Below are 10918 nucleotides of genomic sequence, written 5' to 3'. Positions count from 1 at the left end.
CATACCAACCAACTCATTGTTTTATTTGTCACCGCAAAGGAATCTGAAATCACCGTCGCATACTGTCTTCTTAGTCCCTGTGTTTGACCCTAGGCTTATCAGGCAACCTAGTAGGATTTATACTTGGGTCTTGCCAGGAAAATTTGCATGCACAACGTATACATCACCATCACAATTTACACCATTATTTTATCATACTCACAATGCATCACTATCAACTTGTCTCTGCTTCAGGGAATGAGTGAATTCCATCTTGTGTAGTTGAGTTCCCAACTCCCAAATCAGATGAATCCCCAAAGTGGTAAGTTTGAGTCGACGACTTGACTACTCGCACCTATACAAATCAAAGGACCGCCCTCAATGGCAGGAGTTCCCAACTCACTCAGGATTGAGGTTATGTTACCTATGGTCATCCTAGTGAAGTGAAGTCTTTGTCATAAACGGTGTTATATAATGAGACGTTAACACTTCGTGGTCAGATCTTATATAAACTCTTTGTATAGGACGCCCCCACTCGCATNAGTCTTTGTCATAAACGGTGTTATATAATGAGACGTTAACACTTCGTGGTCAGATCTTATATAAACTCTTTGTATAGGACGCCCCCACTCGCATGTCCCCTATACGAATGATCAGAATCTGACCATATGTGACAAGTCACAACACACCACTCCATAAAGTGGGCCGCATCCATAGTATTGCCAGGATAAGGTTTCCCTCCTATATCCATATACTACAGACCATTTTGGTTATCAATTAAAACATGATCCACTTGCATGTCACCATATACATGCTTAAGTTACATCCAAATAACTAGGAATTTTAGGTTTATTGGTTTGTGGTAAATCAAATAAAACAAACAATTGAGCAAAATCAAGAAGTGAAGTAAAATATCATATATTATACATCACAAGCATTCATACAAACTGTTTACAAACTACAGGACACGAGACTTCAGGGATTCAACCCCAACATCACCCATGTTTTTTATAAAGGAGTACAAATGAGCTTCAAATATCAACTTGTTGTCCAAGTTAAAGTCCATTCACTTGTTCTTCAAGAAGCTTAAGTTGGTATTGTAGTTTAGTCCAAAAATAATCACTACTAAAACATTTGGGTTAATTTGGTAAATAAGCTTAGCTCATTGGCTCATGTATTGAAACCACATCTCGACGTTTTGGTTTGGTCCTCGTGGTTCGTTTGTCTAACTCATTGTCACCACCTTTTGCATATATATTATCATACAAATGGTCAAGATATCATCTAAAATATTTATCAATTATAGATTAATATACTAATTTAGTTCCTATATTTTGGAACTTGTGGGTTCTATTTTAATCTCTATTGTCCAAATTTAGTTATTGTACTCTCACAAAAAATTTCAAAGTTAGTATTATTGGTGTTGATGCCCTAAATCTCGTAGGATCCTATAGTTTGTAAATTTTTTGAATAAACTCATTGTTTATTTAATAAAATATGATATTTTATTCCATATTTTAGTTGCATTAACCACAAACCAATAAACAAACATCCAAGGTTACCTTGTAGCTTAAACATGTATGTAGAGACATACAGGTGGATAATATTTAAGTGATAACCTAAATGGTCTGTCGTAGATAGACGAAGCTGGGTACCTTATCTTGGTGAGACTACGAGTATAACTTACTTTGTAGGTGTTACAATTATTGTAAAGTGCTACAAATGACCTGATCCTGATCATTCAAGTACAGACATGTGACCACGGATATTCTATACACAGGAATTTGTATAAGACCGAACCATGAAATGTTTAGTTTCATTATACAACGCCATTCATAATAGAGACTTACGTTTCACCAGGATGACCATAGGTAACATGACCTGAATAATGAGTGAGGTCTGAACTCCTACCTATTAAGGTGGTCCTTTCATTTGTATGGGTGAGAGTGGCCAAATCACCGACTCAATAAGCCTACCATTTTGGGGATTCGTTTGATTGGGGAGTTGGGAACACAACTACACAAGTAGGAATTCACTCCTTCCCCGAGGTCGGGGTAAGTAAATTAAGTGCTCCTTTAAGGGCTGATTCTGGTGCTTGAACAATGTGACGCCACAACGTCTCCTGGCCTGAAAAGGGTTTAGTCATACTTAGACTATGATCTATTGTTCATTAGAGGAATCAGTGGTACTTAAGAAGTTAGATGTAACTATAGGGGCAAAACGATAATTTTGGCCCAACTGTATTTACGAACAATTTGTGAAGGGCCATCGTACTGCTGATTGGTTATATCCAATGGACAAAAAACTATATCTATAGTGTGAAGAGTGCAGCTGTTGGCCTTTAGTGGAGTGCCCGATAGTTAATGGATGTTGAATAATTTATTTAAAGAGTTTGATTAATTATTCATGTATCGTTGGAGCTTCAAGGTACTGTCCATGAAGTCCCCTTGGTAGCTCAATAGGATTAAATGAAAATCAGTTTTTGGATTAATTTGAATTGTTCAAATTAATTGAGGGATTTAATTATATATGGTATAATTAAGTTATTTATTTATATATGATATAATTAGTATAATTTATTTGATACATTATGAGAGGAAATGAATATTTGAATAAGATTCAAATATTAATTATATTAATTGGATTCATAATTGCTAAATTTCATATAAATGTGTTTTATATTAAATGCCATATGAAAGAGAAAAGAATCTATAGGTTATATTGTATATGATACAATATTAAAACCATACTTATTACAGTTATTGATATTAAACATGTAGTCTATATATATATATATATATTATGAATAAGTTAGTTATCACATTTATATATATTAAATATTTATTTTATATAAATTAATTTCATTATTTATATATTAAAATTAATTTATTTGATTAAGGAGGGAGTTGACTCCCTCCCCTCTTTTTTCTCCACCCAAGTAAGTGGGTGGTTGAAGTTTTATGAGCATTTGATAGGAGAAAGCCTCCTTCATCATGGGCAAGAAAGAAAGTGAGAAATATATACATTATTGAACAGAGAAAATGGTTCTCTCTATAAGTTTCTGAAAAAATTCCTTTCCCTCATCTCTTCTCTAAAATCATTCCCTTTCTATTCCAAAATAGTTAGAGGCCACCACTCCTGGGTTCTTTATTTGAGAATACCAAGGTCACCATCGTGGTAGTGTTCGTTTTTTGTTCGAGGGAATCTTGAAGAAGGCCTTCAAAGATAAGGGTTTCTAAAACCTCTAAGTTTATTTATTTATTTATTTATTAAGAATGCTGTAATTTAAATAAATACATAAATTTGTTCTTTCTTTTCTGTAAAAATTACATTCTATGAAAAACAAAAATTGGGACGATCCCGCTTCTGCTCAAGTTTCTTTTCAATGAGATCCTTCAAATGGTATCTAAGCCAGGTTTTGGTTTACTGATCCCAAATTCCATTTTTCTTTTTGAATCAATTTACAGTAATGGTGGGTTTTAATATTCTGCATTCTGTTGATGATTCATGTGATGAATGGTTTTGTGATGAATGTGGTTTTGTTGATGGATGTTTCAAGATAGAATATTTAGTTTTAAGGCTTTATTCTTTTACAAATTTGGTTTGTAAGGGCCCCTGTTTTGGGCATTTTTATGCTAGAGTTTGCATTTAATATTTTGAGTTGCTCGTGCTGTTCACGGTGAGCTTCAAAGAGGAAATTCAAAGCATTGCTTCGATGAGGAAGAAAGCATCTCTAAACGATCGTGTAGCTTTTGCTACAAGATCGTGAAGGAACTCTAAATTTAGAAAACTAGTGAGCAGAAGCAGATTGTTCCAAAAACCATTGTAAAAGAATATAAACATTTATAATAAAAAATAACAATTATGCATTAAGGATAAAATTACAGCATGCTTCTAGAGAACAAACAAGAGATCGAGTAAATATACTATTAAAGAACTCTTTCTTCTAGTATTTCCTCGATCCAATACCAATGCGTCCAATAGCATGAACGCAACGATCAAACCCAACAAATAGCATGAACTGGAAAATACTTGATCACAATCTAGTACAACTCGATCCTCAACCCTCGAACAGAAACTCGACACTACCACGAGGTTATCTTGGTATTCTCGGTGTGAGAGTCTAGGAGGTGTGGGCTTTTTATGGATTTGGGAAGAGGAAAGGAAGAACTAGATGATCGGGTAGACGATTGAGTAGGCGGCAGAAGGAATAAGCCTATGATATAGACTTGAGTACTCGATCGTTTAGTAGCAAGTAACTATCGTATAGAAAAACTCGATCGATCGTTTACTCTCTCAACAAGTTATCCTATGGCATATAGACCATAGTTCTTTTTCTCTTTTATGGAATTTAATATAAATCATATTTATATTAATTCCTCCCATTAAAATAATGTATCAAATACATCAAATCAATTATATCACATATAATTGAATTAATTTAATTATATCATATATAATCAAATTCCCTCTTTTTAATTTGAACACTTCAAACTAACCCAAAAACTGATTCTCAACATGAATTCATTGAGCTACCAAGGGGACCTTATGGACCTGTAGCTTGAAGCTCCAACGGTATGTGAATAACTGACTAAACTCTTTAATCACGATATCCAACCTCCGTTAACTGCCAGACACTCTACTAAAGACCGATAATTGCACTTTTTGCACTATAGATATATTTTTGTGTCCATCGGATATAACCAATCAATAGTATGATAACCCTTCACAAATCGCTCGTAAGTACAGCTGGGCCAAATTTTTGTTTTTCCCCTGTAGTTACATCTAACTCTTTAAGTACTACTGATTCCTCTAATGAACAATACATCATAGTCCCACTATAAGTAAACCCTTCTCAGGCCAAGAGAAGATGTTGTGCCACATTGTTCAAGCCCTAGAATCAGCCCTTAACGGAGTAATTTATTTACTTCCCTTGCTTTAGGAAAAAAGTGAATTCCGTCTTGTGTAGCTGAATTCCCAGCTCCCCAATCAGACAAATCCTCAAAGTGGTAGGTTTTAGTCAGCGATCTGGCCACTTACACCCATGCAAATCAAAGGATCGCCCTCATAGGCAGGAGTTCACGACTCATTCAGGATTAAGGTTATGTTACCTATGATCATCCTAGTGAAATGAAAGTCCCTCTCATGAATGAAATAATATAACGAGACTAAACATTTCGTGGTCCGATCTTATCCAAACTTCTTTGGTTAGAGCATCCCCGCTTGCATGTCTAATACATGAATGATCAGGATCAGACCATTTGTAGCACTTTACAACATTTGTAACAGCTACAAAGCGTGCCACACTCATAGTGTCACCAGGATAAGGTTTCCCTCCTTTATCCATATACTACAGACCATTTAGGTTATCACTTAAAGCACGATCCACTTGTATGTCTCCACATACATGCTTAAGTTACAACAATAACCAGGGATCTTAGTTTATTGGTTTATGGTTAATGCAACTAAAATATCTCATATTTCATATACTGAAGTGAATAAAATATATCATATTATAAATCACCAAGTGTTTGTTCATACATGTGTTTACAAACTATAGGACTCTGTGAAATTTAGGGCATCAACCCCAGCAGGTCGTGCAACGAGTTAGTACAACTATTACAACATAGTTTGCTACACGATCACTACAGATAGTTCCGTGATGGGCGGTTCAAGACTCGGTTCACTTGTTTCGAACCGGTTGACTTTTATTCTTATAATAATTAGCTTTTAAGTTCCTTTTAGGTGTCTTATCCCGGTCTATTAACTGTTAGTTTTTAAATATACATATGATGTATGTTTTTTCTTATATGTCATATTGTATGTCATATAATTTAAAAACCCACCATAGGTTATGCATTTATATTCATGCATCATTTTATATTATAAGTGTTATAATATATGTATATGCATAATTTAAATTGTATAGCATGCTCATGCATCATATAATATAAATGTTATAGTATATGTATGCATGAATTTATAGCATATCCATGCATCATTTATATTATAATTGTTATATACGTTAGTAATGAATGAAGATTGCATGAAGTATGACATTACCTTAGGTTAATTTATAAATGTTATAATCAACTGAAGTATGTCAAGCATGCAATGAATGTTTTAATTGTTTCATTTATTTATAATTGTTATAACAGAATGAAATTAGAATTAAACTCAATAATATAGAGTTTCATGCAAACCTTACGTCATAATCTGTAACATCACCAATTTCAGGAAATTTTAAGTTAATTATCTAAAATTATTGAGTTTAAATTTCCCTTCATTTGAAAAATTGGGATTAAATTGAAATAATTGAAAAAATTTTATTGGTTAAATTGAATTTAATTGATCAGATATTCGAACTAGTTATCTTGAAAATATTAAATTTTGCTTCCCTTTGATTTTGGATTTTAGGGCCAACTTAAAAAAAAATTAAAAGAAATAATTAATTTTATGTGGTTTTGAATTGATTTAAATATTGGAAGAATTTAATTTGTATCAAATTGATGGATCTTATGCCCTTTAATTTTTGTTTTTGAAGCCTAAATTAAGATAATTTGAAAAGTTAATTGATTTATAAATTTAATAGAATCTTGGAGATTTTGGAGATATTGTGATAAAATATTTTATTTATCTTTTCAAAACTTGAAAAAAATAAATAAATAAAAGAATTGAGTTTTTTTTCGAAATTAAATGAGAGTGAAAAGAGGCCAAAAATTAGGAGAAAATAATTAAGTTTTTTAATGACAACTTCCACAAAATTATCGATTGCAGAAGTTTGAATAGTTGGATCGTGCTCAAATTTGGTCAGTCTGTTCGAGACATATAGAATTTTATTTTGAACGGTTGGATGGTTGTTTGAAGCTCTAGTTTGTTCATAATCGCCGCTGAATAAAATCTGTAAAACTAGAAATTCCCCTTCTCTCTCACTCTCGTAAACCCTCCTCACGCAAGACCCTCACTACCAGCCGCCAACTTGAACAATTTATGCCGTCTGACAGCAACACTCAGTTTTTCATGTATGTATGTGTCCCATGAGAACTAGGACAGTTTATATGTTCCACAAGAGGTAGGCATCTAGAGGATATAGATGTCTAACCTGACCCTAGTAGTGGGGTTACTTACTAAGTATTTTATACTCATTCTTTCTCATGTTGTTGTTTCAGGTAAAGGTAGAGATGCACCAGCGACGGACAAGCGAAATTCGTGATCAAGCCACTGAGACTAGTTTTATGTTTCCGCTCATGAGATTTAGATTTCTTTAAATGTTTTTTTTAACTTTCAGTTTTGCTGTTTAAAACTTACTATTAAGAATCGTTTTCAGACTTATTTATTATCATTTATGATTTATGGGTACCCTACTGTTGTTTTTAATGTTTGAATTTAATGAAAGTCTTTTGAACTTACCTTATTTAATTAGCATTTATTTCACCATAATAGAGTGTCGTTTTAAGTTCCATGCATGCATGTATTTAGTAACAACATAACTTAAGTCCTAGGGGTTCGGGTCGTTACATAATCCTTTTTAAAATTGTTTTAAAACATGATTGAGATAGTCCTAAGATCACATTTCTAATGAGATTGAAAATCTTAGTTTAATCTTTTGATCGGTTTAGTAGGATTAAATTGATTCATAATAAAAGATTAAATATGTAACAAATGTATCTATAAGGGACTTTTGTTTAAGGCAGGTTCTGTCTAGGCTGGGGTACTTAAGTTGGCGGAAATGTCGCATCCCACCTGGGAACCTATCGGGAAAGGTGAATTAGATAGATTTGTTACATGTTGCATATTTGATTAAAGTCTATAAAGAGTTTAATGAGACTTCAATCAAAATTATTTAATCATCAAAGACAAGAGTTGTTTTTTAGCAAATTAAATGTTCACTTAGTTAAAATCAATAGGCGGGGTTTTCCTAAGTTAATTACCCTAGGCAAAATACTCATTGGGAGGAAAATGGGATATATGATACTTCATTTTATCCTCTACACGTTTCTCCCTGTAAATTCATACTGTGAGATTTATACTCAACCTCGAGGCACCATGGATGTCCCCCTACAAGTGGTATTTGAGTAGGCCAATAACAAGGTGAATGGAGAGAGTGTTTATAGTAAGTGGGAGTGGGACGTGTGACAACACATCCTCGGTCTCTCCCATTAGGTTAAATAAGTTTCATGCATCGCCTTGTGGCATCGTAGGTGTCCACCTAAAGGGTGGCAGTATTGCATGACACTTTATTCAATTTCCATAAATGGATAGGGTTGCTTTAGTTTCATCTCCCAATCGATTTGTCCCTACGATTGGCTCATTGGAGTGGAACTCTAGAACCTAAAATGAGGGGTTACACTTATAATAATTGTTACGCACGTTAACAGATTATTGACTGAACAATGTGAAGGAAATCAGATCTGAGATTTCCATGAGCAGCGGAATAAGTCTATTCCAAATTACAATCATGAATAAACAATATTTACAGTCGACTTCAAACAAGCGGTTATACAATTCAAATGCAGAAATTACAGCATGAACAATACAAATGCATAAAGAGATCAAACTCTACGCACAAAGGCAGAAGCGTCTCCATGCTCCGTTGCGCAACTTTGATCGAACAACAGAAACCATGAGCGCTCGATCTACACGACCGTAACACCGCACGAACACAACACGAACACTTCGCACTCGGTCACGAACTCCTCAATGATCGTGTCAGTCACAAACTCCTCCACAACAGCGAACGGCCTCCACAGCACCACGAATGGCCTCCAGAAAACCTTGACGGTGTCAAGTTGAGTTTGACACCACCAACAAGGTTACCTTGGTATTCTTAGTGTGAGAATCCAGATGGTGGGCTCTATTCGGACTTGGTATGAGGCAGACGAAGGAGGAAACACCGTCGCGTACACGATGGGACAAGTGGGAGATGGCAGAGATCTATCACATAGGTCGATGCCCAATCCTTTAGTTAAAGCTAAGTGATCGTCTAGCAAAAGCGATTGTTTAGCTCATCGTTTAGCTCGGTCTGTCACGTGCAAACTCTACACAATCATTTACCTTGGGCCAGTGATCATCTAGCAAAACTATACGATCGTTTAGTAAATATTGCACGATCGTTTAGCTCTACTCTGCATGATCGTTTAGCTCACTCAGTCATCGTTTAGTAAATCTGTATTTACTTGACGACCCATGAGTTTCTTTTGCGCGAAGAGAAAACTCAAAACCTTTTCAATGTTTTGTAAAACATCCTTTTTAAAATGGAAAAACCATTTTCCTTTTAAACTCACGATTACCATGATTTAATAACCACCCACTACTTTGGTTATTTAAAAGAAAAAGAATTATTATCCAATAATTAATATTATTACAAACATAAATGATAACCAACTTATCATACTATATTTATAACCTGTAGTTTTAATATTTCATCTCATGAAACATATAACCTATAGTTATTTTTCTATTCCATGGTACTTAATGTAAATCTCATTTACATTAATCCTCCACTAGATGTATCTCATACATCAAACCAATTATATCATATATAATCAAAATGCCTCTTGTCAATTTAAACATTTCAAATCAACACCAAGAACTGATCCTTAACTGAATCCATCGAGCTACCAAGGGGACCTGTAGCTCAAAGCTCCAATGGTACGTGAATAACTGATTAAACTCTTTAGTCACAGGATCCACCATCCGTTAACTACCAGGCACTCCACTAAAGACGAACAAGTGAACTCTCCTTACCAAAGATATATTATGTGTCCATCTTAACCAATGAGCAGTGCGACAACCCTTCACAGATCACTCGTAAGTACAGCTGGGCCAATAACTGTTATGCCCTTGTAGTTACATCTGTCTCCTTAAGTACCACTGATCCCTCTAATGAACATAAAGTCATAGTCCTACTATGACTGAGTCTTCTCTTCCAAAGAGAAGTTGTGGCCACTATGTTCAAGCCCTGGAATCAGCCCTTAAGGGAGCAATCTCTCTACTTATCCCTACTTCGAGAAAGAAGTGAATTCCATCTTGTAGATTGAGTTCTCAGCTCCCAGATCAGATAAGTCCCCAAAAAGGTAGGGATGTTAAGTTGGCAATCTAGCCACTCTCACCCATACTAATCAAAGGACCGCCCTCAAAGGTAGGAGTTCCTAAAACACTCAGGATTGAGGTCCTGTCACCTATGGTCATTTAGGTGAGATGTAAGTCTCTAATATCAACGTGTTATATACAGAGTCTAGTCATTTCGTGCTCTAGGTCTTATACAAACTCTTTATATAGGACACCCCCACTGCACGTCTCCACATGAATAGCCAGGATCTACCATCTGTAGTAGTTTACAACACTTGCAAACCTCTACAAAGCGGGCCGTATCCGTAGTGTCACCAGGATCAGGTATCCCACCTTAATCCTTATACTACAGACCTATTTAGGTTATCACTTAAGTCATGATCCACTTGTATATCACATATACATGCTTAAGTTCACATAAGGTAACCAAGGAGCTTTGTTTATTAGATATGAGTAAATATCAGAATTAAATAACACTTATTTTATTCATTAAACAACGTGTATCTTTACAAAACAACGAGACTTCGGGAGAATTAGGACACCAATCCCAATACAATGGTGATTGTTAGTCATAGTAACAAGGTGTTATTTCTGTTTAATGGTTGAGAATGTCTCATTTCAGTGAAGGGACACTTGATCACCTTACGATGACTTTTGTCCTGCCTCACTGAAACATCACTGTAGAATTAGATGTCATGCAGGGTACGTTAAAATTTTGCTAAAACTGATTGGTTGTATGAGTGGTTTAATGCAAAGTAAATTAATAGTAAATAGTTTGTTCTTTTTCAGCAATTATTTTATTATGGCTACCGCTACATTAAACTTGCTCGTCGTGGATAAATTAATGGGGGAAAATTACATTAGTTGG

This window comes from Benincasa hispida, chromosome 12 (genome assembly GCF_009727055.1).
Source record: "Benincasa hispida cultivar B227 chromosome 12, ASM972705v1, whole genome shotgun sequence".
In the NCBI taxonomy this organism is placed as follows: domain Eukaryota; kingdom Viridiplantae; phylum Streptophyta; class Magnoliopsida; order Cucurbitales; family Cucurbitaceae; genus Benincasa; species Benincasa hispida.
The sequence above is the reverse complement of the archived record's forward strand: the minus strand, read 5'-3'. Positions refer to the sequence as shown.